The following is a 21,443-nucleotide window of genomic DNA, read 5'->3' on the forward strand; positions in this document are numbered from 1 at the left end:
AGAATCTACTTATTTGGTCAAGTTATAAATGTAGAAGTAATTTTAAGATCTCTCCTCTTCTTTCTAAATCCTTGTTTTCAAATTATTCAGCAAATCTGGATTTTATCTCTTTAATATTTACATCCTCCCTTTATCCATCACTACCATTGATATACCCCCTACATGCTTCAGCCTCATCATTTTATGCCAAAAGTCACACTAGGACTCTTAGTTACTAATACTAATAATGCTACCATCAAATATATTTTCACATTGCTGCTAGTATAATATTTATTAATGTAAACATTATCATGACATCTGCTTGATTAAAATCCTCTATTGTTTAAGGATATGTATGTATACATGTATACATGGATATGTATGTATGTATAATATATTCCAAAGTGTAAATTTTTCTATAGGTCTGCCTGATTTATTTCTTACATCAGTATTCAATTTCTTCTTTTTCATTTCTGCTTCCTACTGCTCCCAAATGTGACATTAATATGCAATCCTTTACTTAGTTCAACTTAGTTACCTTTTAACCTAACATTCTGCCTTCGATATGCACTCTTTTTTGTTTGTTTTTCTTTTGTTTTATATCTCAGTAATCACTTTTGTCTTTATAGGAACTCTTTGATACAGATACTATGAATGGCTTCTTACTTTTTATGGCATATGTCAAGCGCTTTTATCAAGATTTGGTTTGCAGCTTCAAATATATTTTTACAAATATGTCACCTTTTAAATTGTAAGCATGGTAAAACTTATTTTGGAGTGCTCTTCTTCAATGTCATCTTATTTTCTTTTAATTATTTTTAGATGATGAAAATTTTATTAGTTGGATTTCATTTAAACAGTCTGTATTCTTTAAACTAATATCATTATTATCACTTTTTCAGTGAAGAGTGATCAAATTACCTCCACCTAGCCCAATTAACAGTTAGTAGGAATTAAACCAACAATAATATAGTTAGAATATAAACATTTCCTAATTATTCTTTGACATACATAATCAATGAACAATTGGATAATTCAATCTTGGATTTTTGATGTTATCATAAATTGGCTCTTTGGTTATAATGTCTATAATCTTTATTTTATTTGAGTTTTTTGAAATGGATGTATAAAGAATAAATTACATATTTTTAAACCATTAATGCAACTTATAGTTAACCATTTTTGACACATTTCCACATTTTTCTTCTACGTAAGTCACTCACTAAATTAAGTAAGTAATATTTATAAAATGTTTTTAAAATAACTTAGGTGTCTTTTGTAGGCTACATGGTTTATTTTTAGGTGCATCTTTTTCTTTGTTTCATTGGTATTTTAGTAGAAGGCTAGATAAGGTTGTATCCAGAATGCTAGTGAAATATATTGTTTCTTCATAAGTATTTGAAAATAAAACAAATAAAAGAATCCGAATGCTATATATGACACAGTTTATAAAGTTTTAGAACATTACATTAGCTTGATATTAAACACAAAAGCAGATATTCATTCATTTTATGTTTTTGATAAGCTGTTTAAGTTTTTGACAAGATTTTAAAGATCTGCTTTACATGGCTTATTTGTACTTGATACTGTTGGGGCAAAAAGTGAAATAGATATTTCACTTATTAAGCTCAAAGCACTGCCCTTCACAGTAAAATTTAAGATATCTGCTTAATTTTAAAAGACTATTCTATTAAAGATGCCTAATGAACAATTTATCTTAATATTACGTAAAACTTTCAAACTTTGTTGATGTATGGATTCAGTATAAATTGTGTAATGAAGTCATTGCCTTTAAAATATCTCTGTATTAAAAAATAAATTTAAACTAAAAAAATTTTAGACCATGACAGTTTGTTATGGCAGTCTACCATCTCCTGTCCATGATTCTTTAAGTTAAAAGGATCCCCAGTAATTTCAGATTAAAGCAGTAGCAGTCTCTGGTATGTCATGTTGTTTTGTGTTTTCTTTCCATTAGTACTATGGATAATTGTATTCAATGTGAATAATAAATCTGTACTATGTGTTTTCAAATATGTGCCATGCATTCAGTTTTGATTTTTCAATACTGCTTTTAGCTGCACTATTATCCAAGCTTGACTAAATATAATTTCTTTTGACACTAAAACTATAGGTAAGGTGTTGATAATATAATTGGAATGCTAATACTTACACTACAATATTACTGTATAATAGTCAGTAATAAAAGCATGTTGAAGTGTTATGAAAACCCCTCATGCTTACATTATGTTTGATCTTTGATAACCTTTATTTCTAGATGAAAGTAGCTTACATTATTGTATAAGCTATAATGAGCACCAATAAACAAGCTGCTTTGCCAAGGGTGAATATAATTCCATACAATAAAATTGGATCCATAACATTGTATCTTCTATTCTTCATTACAGATTCATTAACTGTTATGAAGATCAATCTCTTTGACACAGTACATTTCTAACCACATTTATGCCCGAATATGTACTCATTAGCAAGTATGAACTCCATAGCTAAAATGACAGTGTTTGCCCCTTGCCTTGTGATGTTACACATAATTTGAAAAGTTGAAAAAAAAAAGAAAAGAAAAGTAAAGAAATACAAGTCTTGAGCATTCAAACGAGCACACTACTTAGGATACATTTTTTTCTCCTTGTATACATGCATACATTTATGCACATCCTGTGTATTTTGTGACTATGTTATACATATGGAAAGAGATACTTATAAATTGTTTTAAATTTAGATAAAGTCACTGTTTTTAATAAACTATATTTAAATGGAGTGTTTAGCAACATGAATACATTTTATTTACATATGAATAATTATAAATTAAATTATACAAATGTGTGTAGATACATAGATATAGAATAAATTTCTAGATTTATTGCCTAAAGCTTTTGCTATTGACAGCTTCTTGGAAAGGTCATTTATTAAAATTTATAAGGTTTCTTGTAAGTGCCATCATTCAGTTATGATCTTTGCAGCTCCAACATTATTTCCTTGACACATGTCATAATACACTTAATAAGAGAGAGCAATGAAAGAATAAAATACCACCAAGAACAAGTTGATATCAATCAAAAATATATATTTCCAGGCAATTAAAACTACAAAATTTCATTTTTCTCCCCCTATAAGTTCTTTTGGAGTTTGCATAAAAATATTAAATACATAAACCAGAATGGATCAAATGTTTTTCAAACATTTTCCCAGACCTTCATTTTACTGACATGAAGGTAATGTTTAACAGTTCCTAAGGAGAAAGGGAATGGCAACTTTGAGGAAGAATAACTAGTCAGATGTGGCTTGAATACAGATGAGCAGAGGTCCAGAAGTATTTCAGTTCTAATAATCTGATATTTTGAATGAAGAAGTAACATGATGGCTTTATTATTGTTTTTTTTTTTTTTTAATCTGGCAACACTGTGGAGGGATAGGAGATGTTGGTGAAGAGATTATTAAGACAGCTGTTGTGTGATTTCAGGGATTGATTTTTAACTGAAGAGTGAGTTGGGAAAGGATGCCTTCTTAGTTTTAAATATTGAGGGGAAAAATGATCAAAGAACTTACTCTTGGAAAATTAGAAGGAAGCTTAGACTTAAATGTAGTCCTAAACTTATGTGTGGCATATTAGCTACATTAGTTTATCAAGTTAGAAATTCTCAGTCTTAATTTTCTAATATTTAAGACAGATTGAGAATGCTTGACTGACATGTCTTGAAGAGTTTTTACATGGATTAAGTGAGTGAATGTACAATTAATACACTTATATTGCACTGACTATGCAACTCTAATTTTGCTAAATAGATTCAGTGCAATAAAGAAAAAAATATGTAACTTCCTGCATAATCTGAACCCTAGAAGATACTGTGGAGTTCTTTGAATGTTAATAATAGTATGTGGTAAAGATAGTGTTATGGAGCATTAGCGAGCAAAGAGGACACGAGGCAATTTAGAAGTAAATTTATGGCGTTTATTTACCTGGCCAGGGACGGGTCTTCCCACTTTCAGAAGCAGAAGATGGGAGAGCCACGCCGCCTTACAGACTAAAAGGTTTTTTAAAGGCAACAGAACTATTCCTATGTCCTTGAGGTAACTAGATAACAACAAAAGAAAAAACTACACAGGCGTGAGAAACTACATATATACATACTTTCTAATTTAGAAGGAACTTCAGCTGATAAATACTTGGCCGGACACTATTCTCATGTCCTTGGGGTGGCCAGATAACAGCTAGAGTCAGCTAGCAAAAGGGGGGCTCAAGGTTGCTAGGATATGTGAGTAAAAAATAACTTGCCACTGAGGTAAAACGCAAAAGATGGCAAAGAGTAAAAAATAACCTATTACATTAATACACTTATATTGCACTGACTATGCAACTCTAATTTGGCTAAATAGATTCAGTGCAATAAAGAAAAAAATATGTAACTTCCTGCATAATCTGAACCCTAGAAGATACTGTGGAGTTCTTTGAATGTTAATAATAGTATGTGTTAAAGATAGTATAGTTCCATTAGCCCCTCAGGGGCCCACATTTAGATTAGTGTAATGCTAGATCTAGAGTAAAAAAATAATTCATGATTAGAAATGTCAAAAGAAAAAGGAAGAAAGACAGCACTCAGGGGCAAGAGCATGGGACTTTTTTATCACTACAGAATATTATTTTGGACTTAAGTAGGCTATCACAATATCAAATAATAAAATGTAAAAAATGTAGTATGCTATACTATTGAGTCAAGTAAAGACAAATTTTGAATAACCTCACTGCTCTGAAATTTGCAGTGCTTTAACTCTTTTTTTATTTACATTACAACACTTTATTGTTATTTTTTCCTTTGTAGTTGTAGTCCAAATTACAAAGAACGGTAGAAATGGAGAAGACAGGACCCATCTCTAATTCCTCTTTGTCTTTTGCAGATGAATAATGCTTTGCATACTGGCTTGCTTAGAAAACATGTATAACCATCAAGAGTTGAATAGGTTAAAAAATGGTTGAATAGAAGTTTTCTGCCACCTTTTCCCCAAAGAACACTTATTTAGACAATTACCCACAGACTAGAGTGCCTTTGTGGAAGTCAACAGGGAAGTTCAAGAACAACCTCGGTGAAAAAAATTTTGAGGTTTGATACACTGAAGAACAATTTCGCTTTATCTGAGACATCCCTCTCCAACAGCAACACAGCTCAATGCTGAGAGATCTCAGATTGAAATTTCTCTAAACAGGGAAAAAGAAAACATGTAGGTGAGCATCAGGGTTCCCCAGTTGTGGGGGTGTTATCAAAGAGGCTTGCTTCTTTATTACCCCACCCAGAATATTAAAGTGTGCTACAGGGGTACAGAAAGAGGAACAGAAAGAGGCTGGGAGATCAGCCAAGGTTCCCAGAGGTCATCAAAGAGATGCATATGTTACTAATCATTGTATGGACTCCATCAGGAAACCTACCTACAAATTGCTAGGAATGTCTTGTCCCCCAGCTGGCTCATGGGAGACCCCCAATTCTCCATGTATTTTACCAATACACTATTTCATCTTTTGGAATGATATTCCATGCCCATAGATGAAAAGAATGAATATTATTAAAATGTCCATACTACCCAAAGCAACCCACAGATTCAATGCTATCCTTATCAAAATTCTAATTGTATTTTTTCACAAAAGTAGTGTTACAGAAACAGGGAGTCCAAAAACAAACCCCAGAGTTTGCGGCTGGGAGATAGGCAGCAGGAAGCAGCTTTCAGAATGCCCTTGCATGCCTGGAGCTAGTGGCTGGATACATTGTTGCAAAGATCCGCTTTACTTCCAAGACTCAGAAAGATGGGAGGGATCTTGGACTGTGGGCTGGTAGGGAAGAAGCAGACAGAGCCTACGTAGGGTTCTGTGAATGGTCAGAACTGTTTGCAACACCCACTGTGTGAGAGGGCACAGGGGGAGAGAGGAGGCAGGGAGGGAGAGAGAAGGAGCTGCGGACATTTTGGGCTGGGTCTGGCTCTAGGAGGCTCTCTCTCTTAGGCTCTCTCTGGCCCTCACGTCCTCACTCTCTGGCTCTTGTGGGCTCCCTCCATGTGGCTTGGAGAAGGGATCTCCAGGCTGCTTTAAGAAGAGGCTCTTGCCAGACTGCTTGGAGAAGGAGAGGAGATCCATGTGGTTTGCAGGAAGAAGGCAGTTTGCAAGGAGGCTGAGAATCCAGGTGGTCCTGCATTGAGAGCTGGAGGGCACCACAGCACAGAAAGGACCTCCCCAGTCAGAACTGAGTGATTGGCAGCTACTGGTAAAGCTGAACTGTGCCTAGGAAGTAGGGAAATGGTGTTTCTGACTTTCCTAAGACTGGCCAGGTCTGGGAGGGGGAGGCAGGACTTTGTGTAAATAAACAATTCTTTTTCTTTTCACCAAACTCTGGTATTCAGAGTTATGATTCTGGCGGCAGGCAATCGGACCCCTAACTAAACAGCCCGTGGTTCTGTTTCAATCGGAGCAGCCCAGGGGTTCTGTTACAGTAGGACAAGCAGTCCTAAAATTAGTATGAAAAGAGAAAAGAACCTAAACAGTCAAAGAAACCATGAAAAAATGAACAAAGAAGAAAGTTGAAGGCATTGCTTTTTCTGATTTCAAATTATTACAAAGGTATAAGAATCAAAACATTATGGCTTTGTAGGTTTTGACATATGTGTATATGTGACTAATGAACATAATATGTGACCGATGGAACAAAACAGAAAACACAATTATACACCCAGTATATTTGGTGAACTAATTTTTGACAAGGGTGCCATTAACACAAAATGAGAAAATGATAGTATCTTCAATAAAAGGTTTTGGAAAACTAGATATCCAAATACAGGAGAATAAAACTAGGCTTCTAACTTAAAACAGTCATAAAAATTAACAGGAATGAATTAGTACTTAAATGTAAGATCTGCAGCCATAAAATTCATAGGGAAAGAACATAGGGGAAAAGCTATTTGACATTGGTCTTGGTAACAGTTTTTTGGACATGACACTAAAAGCACAGTCAAGAAAAGCAAAAATAAACAAGTGAGTCTACATCAAACTAAAAGTTCTGCAAAACAAAGAAATAGCAAAATGAGAAGGCAACCTATGAAATGGGAAAATATTTGCAAAATATCTGTCTGATAAAAAGTTAATATGCAAAATACATAAAAATATGTACAATTCAAGAATAAATTTAAAAACTAACCTGATTAAAGAGGGAACAAATGACCTAAACAGACATTTTACCAATGATGCCACACAAATGGTCAATAGGTACATGAAAAAAATAATGAACATCACTAATCATCAGGGAAATGCAAGTCAAAACCACAGTGAGATACCACCTCATACTTGTTAGGAAGGTTTTTATCAAGAAATAACAAGTGTTGGTAAGGATATGGAGAAAAAGAAACCCTTATATATAAATGGTGAGAAGGTAAATTGGTACAGTCATTATAGAAAGCAGTATGAATATTTGTAAAAACTCTGAAAATAGAGCTATCATATGATCCAGCAATTTTACTTCTGGGTATTTACTAACATGAAAAGATATATGCATCCACTGTTCATTGCAGCATTGTTTACAATAACCAGGGTATGAAAAAAACCTATATATTGATGAATGAATGGATAAAGAATGGGTAAAAAATAAATAGGATAAACCATATAAAAAAATCATGTCACTTGTGACATGAATGAAGTAGAGAACATTATGTTATATATAATAATGCAAGACTGAAAAGAATAAATATTGCATTATCTCACTTATATGTGGAATATTTTAAAAATGAACTAATAGAAACTGAGAATAGAATTGTGGTTACCAGTGGCTCTAAGGTGGGGAAGACAAGAGGATGCTAATCTAAGGGTACAAACCTTGTTATAAAATGAATAAACTCTAGGGATTAAATATGTATGACTATAGTTATTAATACTGTGTTCTATAGTTGAAATTTGCTAAGAGAGTAAAACTTAAGCATCTCACCACACACACACACACATACACAAAAGTAACTGTGAGATGAATGTATTAATTAACCATATTATAGTCTTTAATATATATAAAATTTTATTTAGTCATTATACCTCAATAACACTGACAAAAATTAAAAAAATAATTGAACTAGTGAATGAAGGGTAAATATGCATTTTTAACAAATTAACTTATTTAAACTTAAAAACCAGTAATGGCTTCCTAACTTTTCTCATTCTCTACCTCTCATCTCTGGCCACCAACAATCGGTTCTCTATAAATCCTTCTAAATAAATTAAACATATAAGAGCTATCACACAATATTTGTCTTTGTTAACTTATTTTCCTTAACATAATGCCCACAAAGCTGCATCCATGTTGTCACAAGGGACATGATTTCATTATTTTTTATGACTAACTAAAATTTCATTATATATATATATAATTGAATTAGTGTTTTTTTGTTTGTTTGTTTTTTAACTTGGAGTAAATACCCAGAAGTGGAATTGCTAGGTCATATGGTAGTTCTATTTTTAAAATTTTGAAAATTCTCTACATATTTTTCATAGTGGCTGCACCAATTTATATTCCTACCAACAGTGCATCAAGATTTCCTTTTCTCTACAACTTCACCATCCCCTGGCTGGTTTGGCTCAGTGGATTGAGCGTCGGCCTGCGAGCTAAGTGTCGCTGGTTCGATCTTCCAGTCAGGGCACATCAGAGAAGGAAAACTCTGACTCCAAAAAACCTCCGCTGCCTTGCGGCATACCTCTTCAGGGGAAAGGCTAAGGGAGTAAACCCTGACAGAAAATCCAGAGCCAGAGTCCCTAAGGCGGTTTGATGTTGTAGTCAACACTGGCAACTCCTGCGGTGCACCTGAAGCCAAGCTGTATTGACTCCGTCTTTCCCTTGGACCCTTCAGCTGCGAAGAGAGGGGGGGGTCTGCTGCATGGGCAACAGCAGACCCTTCATATCACCCTGCCCAGGCTCTGTAGCTTCAGCTTCACTGGAGAGGACACTCCAGCGTCATCGCAAGATGTCGATTCAACACGGGAGGAGACAGATACCGTGTCACTCCCGAGTTGGACTGCACAGCCATTCTCGGCGGTGCAGATAGACTCTTAAGAAGCTACACCATCGTCTCTCGAGATGGACGGCTGCCGACGACAACTTCACCAACACTTGTTATTTCTTGTATTTTATATAATCCCATTTTAACAGGTATGAGATGATACCTCATTTTAGTTTTGATTTGCATTTCCCAGATGATTAATTATTTTGATTATCTTTTAATATATCCAGTGGCCATTTGCATGTCTTCTCTGGAAAAATGTCTATCACATTTTTTGCTTATTTTTTAATCTGATGGTTTGGGTTTATTTTTTATTTGTTTATTTTTTGTTGTTGTTTTTTACTATTGAGTTATATGAGTTCTTTATATGGTTTGGATATTAAACTCTTATCAGATATATGATTTGCAAATTTCTCCCATTCAATAAGTTGCTTTTTTGTTTTGTTGATGATTTCCTTTGTTATGCACAGACTTTAGTTTTATGTAGTCCACATGTTTATTCATTGATTTACTTATTTTGCTTTTGCTATCACATTAAAAAATTGATCACTAAGACCTATGTCAAGGAGCTTGCCATTTATGGCTTTTTCCAGGGGTTTTATGGTTTCAGGTCTTACATTAAGTCTTTAACACATTTGAGTTAATTTTTGTGTATGGTACATATAGTGGCCCAGTTTTCTCCTCTTACATGTGACTGTCCAAATTTCCTAACACTTTATTGATGAGATTGTGCTTTACCCATTGAATATTCTTGGATTCTTTGTCACAAATTAGTTGACCACATGTGTCTGGGTAAATGTACATTTTTAGTCCATAATAACAATAAAGTAGAAACATAAAACCATATTTTCTTAATTCATAAAGTGGTAATTCTGATAACTTAATATTAGCTTTTTACATAAAAAATTACATTTAAGTATATATGGATCTCACAATGCTAATGTGTAACAATGAGTATCTTTGAGAAATTATATTTACTTTACATTCTTTTGTTTTTTTATTACAGAATTATGTTTTTATTATAAAAATAGATAAAAATGTTGATGTCTTCAGTATGTATCAATTATGCTTCATAGCAAATATATTTTGATTCATGAAAATAAACATTTGAGATGCACTTTTTGGAAGCACACCACTAAATATTGGTAATAATTTTGGAAAACTTTATTTTGACACAAATGAACAATTCAGCCATGGAAAAAATGCCAGTAATATCTCTGTTTTACTTCTGATTTACTAGCAATAGATGGACATCCAGGTCATGTGATTATAGAGGGTTACTAAGATGGTGTGCTACTTCTCATTAGGCATGAGAGTGATAAGCTGTCAAGAGTAAACATTTCACCATTAGATGCATGTCAGAAATAGAAGAAAAATTATTTAGTTTTATGTCAAAACAGTACCTTTACTTGGTCTATCATTCTGCTTAGTCGCAGATAGAAAGCCTTGGCACTCTTGATTAAGTTCTGAAACCATAGCTCTGAGATGATTAGGAAGAACAGAGTAGCTGCCTTAATAGACAAGGACTATTCTGTCAGAAACAAAGGTGAGAAAATAACGACTTGGAAATGTATAATACCAATTTCGGGCACTAAATAAGTTTTATAAATTCTTTTGATGAGAGTAAGTGGAAATTATGGTTAAAATAAACTTAATTTCAGTCACCAGGTCATATAATAATGTAACCTAAGCACTGCCTTTTGAAATACAGAAGCTATTTCTTAGAGCAGTATTTTACAATTAAATAGTGCTCTGCAGGTACAAAAATTATTTTACATAATCTTTTTTTGCTCCTTCCTTTGATTCTGGAAAGCAAATTATATCATGTAAAATATTATTTTTAAAATAATGAAAGTGAATATCAGAGAATGTTATTAAATTTGTCCTAGGTGCATGACTCTATACATGATCCATTGCTTTAAATCCCAGAGCATCCCTACTGAAATGACTTGCCTATTAGCAATATATCCATATGAAGTTGGAATTGGAATGGGCTAAGAATTCATTACAGTTGGAAAAAAGGAGCTCAGGGAAATTAAACAATGTGTCCAAATTTATATATCAAGTTATCGTCAGACTTCAGATTAGAATTTAACTCAACCAAATGCAACTTCCAAAGTAAACTTATGCCAAATAAAATAAAACATTTTTTGATAAGTTAGTAACAAACTTAGAATTCATTTAACTAAAAAGATTATATATCTATATCTAGCTATCTACTATCTATTATATCTATCTAGTTTATGAATGATCAAGCCAGTAAGAATAACACATAATACAAGAGCAATCCTAGTTATCCTTCATGTTTTTAATAATAATTTATTTTTAATTATAGTTCAAATATAATATTGTTAGTTTCCATTCTACAGCATAGTGGTTCAACATTTACATACCTAAGAAAGTGAGCACCACAATAAGTCTAGTAGTCATCCATCACTGTACAGTTACTATAACATTATAGACCCTGTTCTCTGTGCTGTACTCTATATCCCATGACTTGTTTTATAAATGAAAGTGTGTACTTTTTTAAAATACTCACCCAGAATTTTATTTTTCACTGCTTTTAGAGGGAGGAAGGAAGAGAGAGAAACATTGATGAGAGCAAGAAACATCATTTGATTGTATCCTGTACACACCCAGACCAGGAATCGAAACTGCAGCCTCGTTATGTAACTTAACCTGGAACTAAACCTGCAGCCTTTCAGCTATGTGACAATACTTCAACCAACTGAACCACACTGGCCAAGACAAAAAGTTTGTACTTCTTAACCCTCCTTTCCTCTTCTGCCAAACCCCCTCCCCTTCCACTCTGGCAACTATCAGTTTGTTCTCTGTATCTATGCTCTTGTTTCTGTTTTGTTTTGTTTGTTGATTTATTATTTTTTTAAATTCCACATATAAGTGAAATCATTTGCTATTTTTCTTTTGAAATCCTGTCATTTGCAACAATATAAATGGGCCTAGAGGGTATTATGTTAAGTGAAATAAGTCGAAAAGAGATAGACAAATTCCCTTGATGTATTAAAGTTGACCTCAAAAGGGCAAAATGTTTTATGTCAAATGTTTGAAAGTACTTGGTTAAATAGGTTTGAATTTGACAAAACTCTAAATAATACTTTAAAATCCCACTTTGTTAAGAAGACTTACAATTGACTAATAGGATCATCTAAGAGAGATACAGAGATACAGAAAACCAAACAATAATTTGTTTACAAAATCTCTGGTATATATTCCTGTCATTAGGAACACCTTTCGTGTACAAGGTCATGATACTGTGTCCATTAGTTTTAAAAGCACCAATTAGTATTTTCTTTCATATTGACCTACTGAGAATTGGAACTAGAAACTTTTAGCAAGCTAGAGGTTTATAAGATTGTAATAAATGACAAGTGTCTTTTTCTGCCCCCCAAAATGTTCAGCTTCCAATCATTTTTCCTTCACTTTTTTTCTGTAAAATATAACACCTTTTATTTTTTGCATCTCAGTCTGGATGCATTTATACCTGGTATAGTATAGAGAGAGCTTTACAATCAAAGATTTCCTCTTTCTCTTTTACATGCTCCCTTCCTGTAGGTGAAGGTTCGGGTTTGGATGACAAACTGTCTGAATACTGACATTGGAAAGGCAAACTGGGCAGGATCATCCTGGTCCATTGCTCTTCATCTTTTCTGCTCCCCCCCCCCAGCTGCCAATGCCAGGAACTGTTATACCCTGTGGTTATCCTGTTTAACAAAGACAACATTTTCTGCTGACAAGATTTTAGCAACTTCCCTGTTCTCAGAGTCTACTTCCCTGTCATTAGCTCCATCTGGACTTCTGAAAGTCCTGCCAACTCCCCTACCTCTTAAAATCCCCCGCTCTGTTTCTGCTCAGGTCTGCAGTCTTCTCATACTCAGCTCACCTGCTTGGACCTCCCCAGTAAAGGCTCTGAACTGGTTTACACATCCCCTCCCTTCTTCCTCGCATGAATCGAACAATAATAAAAATAATACCTCTGTCCTCAGTAGCTTTACTTATGAAATTTCAACTGGATGATCACTCATAATGAAAAAACAAAATAGTATTAATTGGGCTCTAAAAACACATTTATTGCCTTGATCTGTGTGTCTCAGGAAATAGATATAGAAAGTAAAACCAAGGGAAAAAAAATAAATGAATGGTTGAGGCCTTGAACTCAGATATTTAATAAGGAAGTTTTGATCTTGATAGTTTATAAAGCCTAAGTTGGACCATATGACTGAGTTTCCCTTCTGTGGTGGCTCATTTACTGTTGTTGTCGAGGTGAATGCCTGCAAGGCTTAGATTACCTGAGATCTGACCTTGTCAGTTCACGGTAACGTATGCCAGCCTTGTTTATTGGAAAGTAATTGAATTTATAGAAGACAGGGATATATGTACATGAAGGTCCAGTGCAAAGATTCAGTATGCAGCAAAGGCATGAGGCCACTCTTGTCTCAGGGTAAAGTGCAGCTGCTTTACAGACCTTGGCAAGGCCCATGACCAGGAGATCCTCCAACAGGTTTTGGCTAAGTAATGTGCAAACACTTGCTTACTTAGCCCTGGCAAACAAACCCTGGACTTAAGTGCAGATAGTCTTAGCCACACCATGGAAGATGGAAGAAGAAACTTGCAACTTCACAAGGTCTATCCTGCAAAACCATACACAAACCTTAGTATGTAAAAGAAGATAGTGATTACTTAAGCAAATAAAAGGGTGAAAAGATCTTAGTATGTAGTAGCAGCTGAGGCCAGGGAAAATAGTTTTCATTATACATGTTTTTGGACTTTACAATGTGTAATACTTCCTTTAAACATCTGGGCACATGGGTTCCACAGTTGCTAGACATGGTCTTAAGATGGCTCTGCATTCAATACAGGGGGAAACAACTTCCTTAGAAAGTAGTGTTCTTAGGTATAAAACACAACATAGTAAAAGGTAATGGTCACATTCAGAGCTGCCTCTAAACCAAGGTTTTCCACAAGCTATGCAGAAGGCATATTCAGAAACTTGGAATATCCTGCCCAAGTGGTCCTGTACCCACTTTCAAGGATTGCACAGATCCTTTCCTAGATCCCTCTTCCTGAGGCTGCGAGGTAACAGGTGCACATATCTCTAAATCTAAAGCATAGTCAATGGGTGACTTTTTTACTGTCTGTTACTAGGAAAAAAAGCAGGTAAATAGAAGGACAGAGGAAGGACCCCAAGGGTCAGGAGGTGGCTTTGCCCACAGTCCATGGTTTGCTTCATATTCTTAAATTCTGAGAAATCTAAATGTATACCTTGACTTTAAGACTCTTTTTCTTTTGAAGAACTTAAAATGTGATTCTGTTAAGGTATAACTGTGAGATGAGGCATAGAGGGACATTTTGTCAGGGAAAGTTTTAAAACAGACTTGTAGGATGCAGAGAAACCTTTGGGAAATGGTATATAAGATTGTTCTTGTACTCTTCCCCTAGGATCTGTGAATATTAGAAGTCGGTTTGAAAACTTCCTTCATTTGGCATGAGACCATTATTGTTTACATTTAAGGGTGTGTTAATGTTACATTAGTAGATAAAGCACATATTCAATTCCTTGAAAATTCAGAAACCAACTGGAGTAAAAAGAGGTTTAGAATGCAATGACTTGGATGTTTGTGTTATGCCCAGAGCCTAACCCCTAAGGTGATGCTGTTAGGAGGCGAACCTCTGAGAAGTAATTAGGTTACAAAGGAGGAACTCATGACTGGGATCAGTGCCCTTATCCAAGGAGCCCAGAGAGATCTCTCATCTTTTTCCCTTACATGAAGCTTCAAAGAGACTGGCAACCCAGCAATTCTGAAAGGACACTCACCAGAACCAGCTATTCTGGCACCCTAATTTTAAGACTCCCATTCTCCAGAAATGTGAAAATAAAATTCTTTTGCTTTTAAACCACCCAGTCAGTGGCACATTTTTTTTTTTTAATGGCAGCCCAAACTGACTAAGATGAAAATATGAAATAAGAAAAAAAAAATCACCTCAAAAATATTTGTTTTAATTGGGGTATTGCAATTGTCAGTGTCTGAAATGTTACTATCAAAGGAGAAGTAGTAGGTATAAATGTATGTCTCTTAAGATATGGTAAATTCAAAATTCCAAGATCAGCATCTTACTGAGAAATCTCTTCCAGATCTTTAGGGAGTTTTAATATATGTATTACACTTCCAGAAAGAAAAATTTTGAAATTTTCTTTATTGAATCATTGGTTTCAGATTTTAACTCCAAATAGTTTACTTTTTAAACATGAGTTATCTATGGGAAGTTAATGGTGTTAGAAGTAAAATTTCATCAAGTATATTGGAAGTTCTAATTGGTTTTACAGTGATTCATGAATTGGGCCGCATCCCATTTAGCAACTAGAACTGCACTCTGAGGGGCTGAACAAAATGGAAGGTTTCCATAGGAAGAAGGTTGGACAAGGGGGATATTAAGAAACAAAACAAAAGCATTATTTCTAGATCAGCACATCTTCTTTTGGGGAGACTGGAATGGCATTATTTTATCATGATGATAGCCTCCTCTTTTTTGGAGGATGAAGAGGGCTCATGTGACAGATTATCTTACTAGTTCTTGATCAGATAATTCAGACAGGTTGATTATGATTATCTTTCTGGGAAAAGTGGAAACTGAAATTAAATCAGGTATTGAATCTAGATTTGTTATCATGGGCTTTTAGCATGAGTGACACCATTTTGGGGCCTGTTTTGTTTTGTTTTTTGTTTTTTTATTAAGAATGGGGTAAAATTATATTAGATTTTTGGAATATTCTGTGTTGTATTTTCATGTTGGCATTTAATCTCATTTTTTTAATTAAATGAATTTATTCAACAATGAGGTAGGCGTAAGTTAAGATGGAGAATATAATAGGAAATTAATTTCAGCTTTGAATACAAAATGCTAACCAAGAAAAAGACTTAAACTAAAAGAAAAAAAACAAAACGTTTTTATTTGAGTGTCAGAGGTTACAACCAAGAAGCAAGATTGAAGTGCTCTCTGAAGAGAACAAAGAAAGGCAGGGCTCATAAAGGCTCAGTTACCTGTGTGATTCTCTGTCTGGCCTTTTGTATGTAAATGGAGGGTTCTGGTTAGGTTAGATTAATTGGGATTGTTTGAATTTAACAGGCAAATGAGTAATGCTGGTTGGTAAAATGGATTGGGTCCTTTTAAAGTCAACAATGTAAATGATCAGATTGTCATGGTGAGAAAGACACAAGGTCCAGGCATGATTCATAAGTTCAAAAGTTCAGGGAGAAACATGTTGGGTAGAATGTGTACAAGAAAAACTTTTTGTAGCCTACTGGTTCCACTTTAGCTACCCTGACATAAACGACTCCATTTCAGTAATCTGTTTACAGAAGTGACCTGGGGATTAATGAATACATTGCTTTGATGTTTTCAAGCATCTTCTGGGATCAAATTATCTACTAATGCCCAGTGGTTCCAGGAACAACTAAATGATTAGGGGTTGATATTGTGAATTTGTTTCTTAAAGGTGAAATCAAATTTGTCTTGATGGAATTTTGACCTTTAAAAAAAGAAGAGCAATAGCTCTATAGGGATTCTGAAGGAGTCATCCAGATGTATGCCTCTGTAATATATGGACTATTTTGAGTTAAAGACAACAAAGAACTTGTGGGCTCAGAAAAAACTTCTAATAAAATTTTTGTTAGGGGCCTTGCCTATAATCAGATGTTTTCAGAGGGCAGAACAAACTATTGCTCTCTGAACAAATGCTCTCTCTGCAATTACCTTCTAAAACTCCAAAGTGCCTTCTTTCATTCTTAACTCAAATGTCATCTATACCTAATTTTCCCTTCTTCTCTCTGAACCACTCGTGTATATGTGGTCTCTCTCTCATGAACATGGAGTTCACATACATATGTATGTAATTAAACAGTGATTTTCTCTTGCTAATCTCTCTCATTTTTATTTGATTATTAGACTAGATAAAAGAACCTTGAAGGTAAAAAAAAGTTTTCTCCCTTACACTCTGATTGACTACAGCTTAAACATTTAAACCCAATGTATTAAGAAGTCCCATTGGAATAATGACATAAGCCCTATGTGACAATATTATCTTTATTTGTAATAAAGGTGATAGTTGGCCTAAATCCAAGGTACTCCTGCCTTTAATCCTAGGTATTGGTAAGGGTGTGATTAAAAGGGCAGAGAAAGGAGGTACTCAAGGTACATTATCTGTGTTGGTATTTTAAATTAATTAAACTTTTTTTATTTCAAACTAAATTTAAAATTTTAGAATATATTTTTAATAAAATAAACTCCCAGATCCATTCAAGCATTTCACCAAGGTTCCAAATCTTGCTATATTTGCATTATTATTCTCTTTCTCTCTCTGTCTCCCTTCTCTGAACCTGTGTTCATATATGGCACACACTGACACACTGTACTATTTAAGTTTTATTTTCTCCTTTTTATAGTAAATATTTTTCATTTGCAATTAAAAGTAATTTGGGGAAAGATAATTGAAGCCAGTATAAATATTTCCTATTTAAAAGCAAAATTTTCACTGGACAAATTTAGACAGGTAGTGTTACCTTAGATGGTTATTAATAAAGAAGGAAGAAAAAGAAATTGGGCATTGTTGACCATGATCAACCAGGGCTCAAAAGCCAGTTTGCTTAGCCAGGAAGCTATAGGTTCATACACTCCAGGGGATCTCAGCATTGCCCTGCCAAGGATTAACAACCCTCCCTTTACCCATCCTGTACCAGATTATTGAGGGTAACAGGGTGCAGTAAACACATGTGCAATAGAAGTCAAAATAGCACAGGAGGAGGTATTTAATCACAGAGGCCTGTCAGTCCAACTAGGGGATGGGCCAATCAGAAGCCAAAAGTTGACTAGTTATCTTGAAAATTCTCCTGGTACTTCCTGAGATAATCAAATCCCATAATCCCAGGAAACAAAAGATCTCTCTCTGTCTCTATCTCTCTGTCTCTCTGTCTCTGTCTCTCTCTCTCTCTGTCACCTACACTCACCGCATGAGCTTGCATCTTTTTTCTCCATAACCTTGTGGCCCCAGGCTCCAGGCGGAAGCTTGAATGCTGCAGCATAGCAATGGAATGTAGGCAGAAACACAAGCTAAGCCACCTGGATGGGAACTGAGACTGTTTAGCAGCAACCTGTGGACTACAAAGTACTAAGTTTTAATATGAAAGAGAAACTCTGGACACTAGCCTTTTTTGGGGCCTCACTGAAGACACAGTTGGGCTATTTTGATGGCAGGACAAATAGCTGAGACACAGGGGCAGCCTTCCACCAAAATAAATCTTGCCACACCAATCTCCCATGTGTGGGTCAGTGAAATACTTTTCTCTCGATCTCATGATAGAGGCCTACTTCTAGTGGCAACAGTATGTTACAGAATCCCTGGGCTACTCCAATTGAAACCTAGTGCCCATGGGCTACTCAGTTAGGGGCCCGATTGCCCGCTGCCAGAAGTATAACTCTCAATACCAGAGTTTAGTGAAAAGAAAAAGAATTGTTTATTTAACAGTTATACAGATTTAGATTATTTGTGGATTTCTGCCATTGAGTCTTATGTTCCTTAAAACACCCACAAACTCATATTTCTGCCTCCCCCTACCAAACCAAGCTAGTTTTAGAAAAGTTAGAGAAACCATTTCCCCACTTCCTAGACACAGTTCAGGTTTAGCGGTAGCTGCCAATCATTCGATTCTGATTGGGAAGGTCTTTCTGTGTTGCGGTGTCCACCAGCTTTTAATCCAGAACCGTGTGAATTCCCAGCCTCCTTGTAAGCTGCATGGAGTTTTCCCTTCTTAAAGTAGCATTGTATACCCTCTTAAAACTGTATGGTATACCCTCCTTTGTAATCTGCATGGAGAACTCCTTCACCAAAACCATATGGAGAACCTTCCTTTTCAAAACTGCATGGTCAGTCCCCTCCTCAAAACCGCATGGTCAGTCTCATTAAAATGTCTGCCACTTATTTTTAAATCTCTGACTGCATCCTGTGATGCAGTGGGCATGGTCCCCAGCTCTGACCATTCACAGAACCTCAAGCAGGCTCAGTGTGCTTTTTCCACACCATTCCACAGTCCAAGGCCCCTCCCATTTCCTTGAGATCTTGGAAGCATTCAATCCATTTGCATAACAAAGACACTAGCCACCAGCCTCAGGCATGTGAAGGCATCCTGAAAGCAGCTTCTTTCTCCCCATCCCCCAGCTGCAAGCTCTGGGGGTTTTTGGACACCTCCGTTCTGTAACAAGTAGGACACTTTTATTTAAGGCTATTGTAAAGGGCAGAGAGGTCAGAGCTGGGACTGGACTAAACTGATGAAAAAATGGAGAATGTTTAAGAGCTGTAATGGGTTTGGGGGAATCTTAGGCCCTCTGTCTCCTAATTGGTCTTACTCAAAGGAAAAGTAAACTTTTTTTGTATCTTCCTGACAGGAGATAGTTTTACAACTTGGAGAAAGGTACCTGCTGAAGTTAGACTCTGACCCTCCCACAGAAACTGGGAAGATAGCTGAGTTGTCTTCCCTAATAATTAAGTTTCAAAGAATGGCTGTCAGGTCATTTAGAAAGAAAGCTCTGGGTTTTAAAACTATCAGAAAGCTTTTAAGCATATTTACATTGTAAAGGGAGAGAAAAAAGAACTTGAAATTACAACTTTTCTAAAGTAAAGTCACAAAGAAAAGGGAGATCAGAGCCTGAGAGGCAGGAAGTAGCCTCCTAAGTTCCCTTTAGCCCAGAGAAACATGAAAGCCTTCTTGGTGAGGCTCATCAAACTCCTCTCTAGATTTTACAAATATTGATTATTTTATTTGATTTTTTTTTGTTAATACACTTTTTAAAGTACTTTTAAGTTCATAACGATATTGAGAGGAAGGTACAGAGATACCTCACACATTTTCTTTCTCCAAATGTGCATAGTCTCCCCCACTTTTTTTTTTAAAGATTTTATTTATCTCTAGAGAGAAGGGAAGGGAGGGAGAAAGAGAGGGAGAGAAACATCAATGTGTGGTTACCTCTCATGCACCCCCAACTGGGGATCTGGCCTGCAACCCAGGCATGTGCCCTGACTGAGACTCAAACTGATGACTCTTTGGTTTGCAGGCTGGCACTCAATCCACTGAGTCACACCAGCCAGGGCTAGTCTGCCCCATTTTTACCTTTCCTCACCAGAATGAGACATTTGTCACAACTGAAAACCTACAATGACACATTATAATCACCCGGTGTGCATAGTTTAAGTTAGGATTTACTCCTGGTATTACACAGTCTGAGTTTGGACACATGGATAATGTTTAAAATTTTTTAACTCTAAATTTAAGGATCTATGGGCTTTATTAAATGATTTATGAATCTAGCAGAATCCCATTTAGCAACTAGAAGAGCCCTCCAAGGGGCTGTACACAACGGAAGGTTTTTATAAGAAGCATGGTGTGGCAGGGAGCTATTAACAACAACAACAACAACAAAAAGATTATTTTTGGCCTAGACATCTTTTCTTTGGCAGAAGAGAAGAGGACATGTATTTTCTCATGCAGATTGCTTCTTCTTTTACAGAGGTATCCAAAGGACCCATGTAACACATCACCTTAATGGTGCTTGACCCCAAAATTCCAGACTGGTTGGTTAAGATTATATTTCTGGAAGAGGTTGAAACTGCAGTTAGATCAGATATTAAATCTAGGTTAGGTATCATGAGGTTTTAGAATGAGTAATGCCATTTTGGGCCTGTAGTTTTCTCTTTAACAGTAATTACATGGGTTCACCATTATAGTATCACAAAATAGTTTCATTGTTCTCCAAATTCCATCTTCTTTGCCTATTCATTCCTTCCTCTCTTCCAACTACTGAAAACCACTGATTGTTTTACTGCCTTCAGTTTTGCCTTTTACAGAATGTTATATACTTGGAATTCTATAATATGTAGCCATTTTAGATTAGCTTATTTTATTTATAATATTCATTTAAGATTATGCCATGTTTTTTCATTGCTTGTTAGCTTACTGGGTTGGCAGGAAGCCAAGTTAAGACCAGGTAGCCAGAAGATACAAAAAACACTATTCTGCATTCACAGCTTATCAAGCTTTAGCCATTTATGACCTTCCCAGGGTCGTGGTAATGAGCAATATCCCCATCTTGCTCTCACAGCTCAGGAACGGAGATAGTTGCCAAGTTCCCCAACAGGAGAAAGTAACATAATCCTAACATGGAAAATTTCACTTATTGAAACCTTCATAAACTGCTTTGCCCCCAGCTTACACATGCAGCAAAGCAGAGGAGTCCTGAGTCAGTTTTGGGGGGGGAAGGGCGCTTCCTTTCCTCTGTGCTGCCTTCCTTGTACTGAAGCATAAGCTTAATAAAATTTGTCTGAAAATTTCTTTGGACTTTCTCCTCAATTTCTATCTTGGGGGTCCCAA

This window comes from Furipterus horrens, unplaced genomic scaffold (genome assembly GCF_987537825.1).
Source record: "Furipterus horrens unplaced genomic scaffold, mFurHor1.1.pri manual_scaffold_12, whole genome shotgun sequence".
In the NCBI taxonomy this organism is placed as follows: Eukaryota; Metazoa; Chordata; class Mammalia; order Chiroptera; family Furipteridae; genus Furipterus; species Furipterus horrens.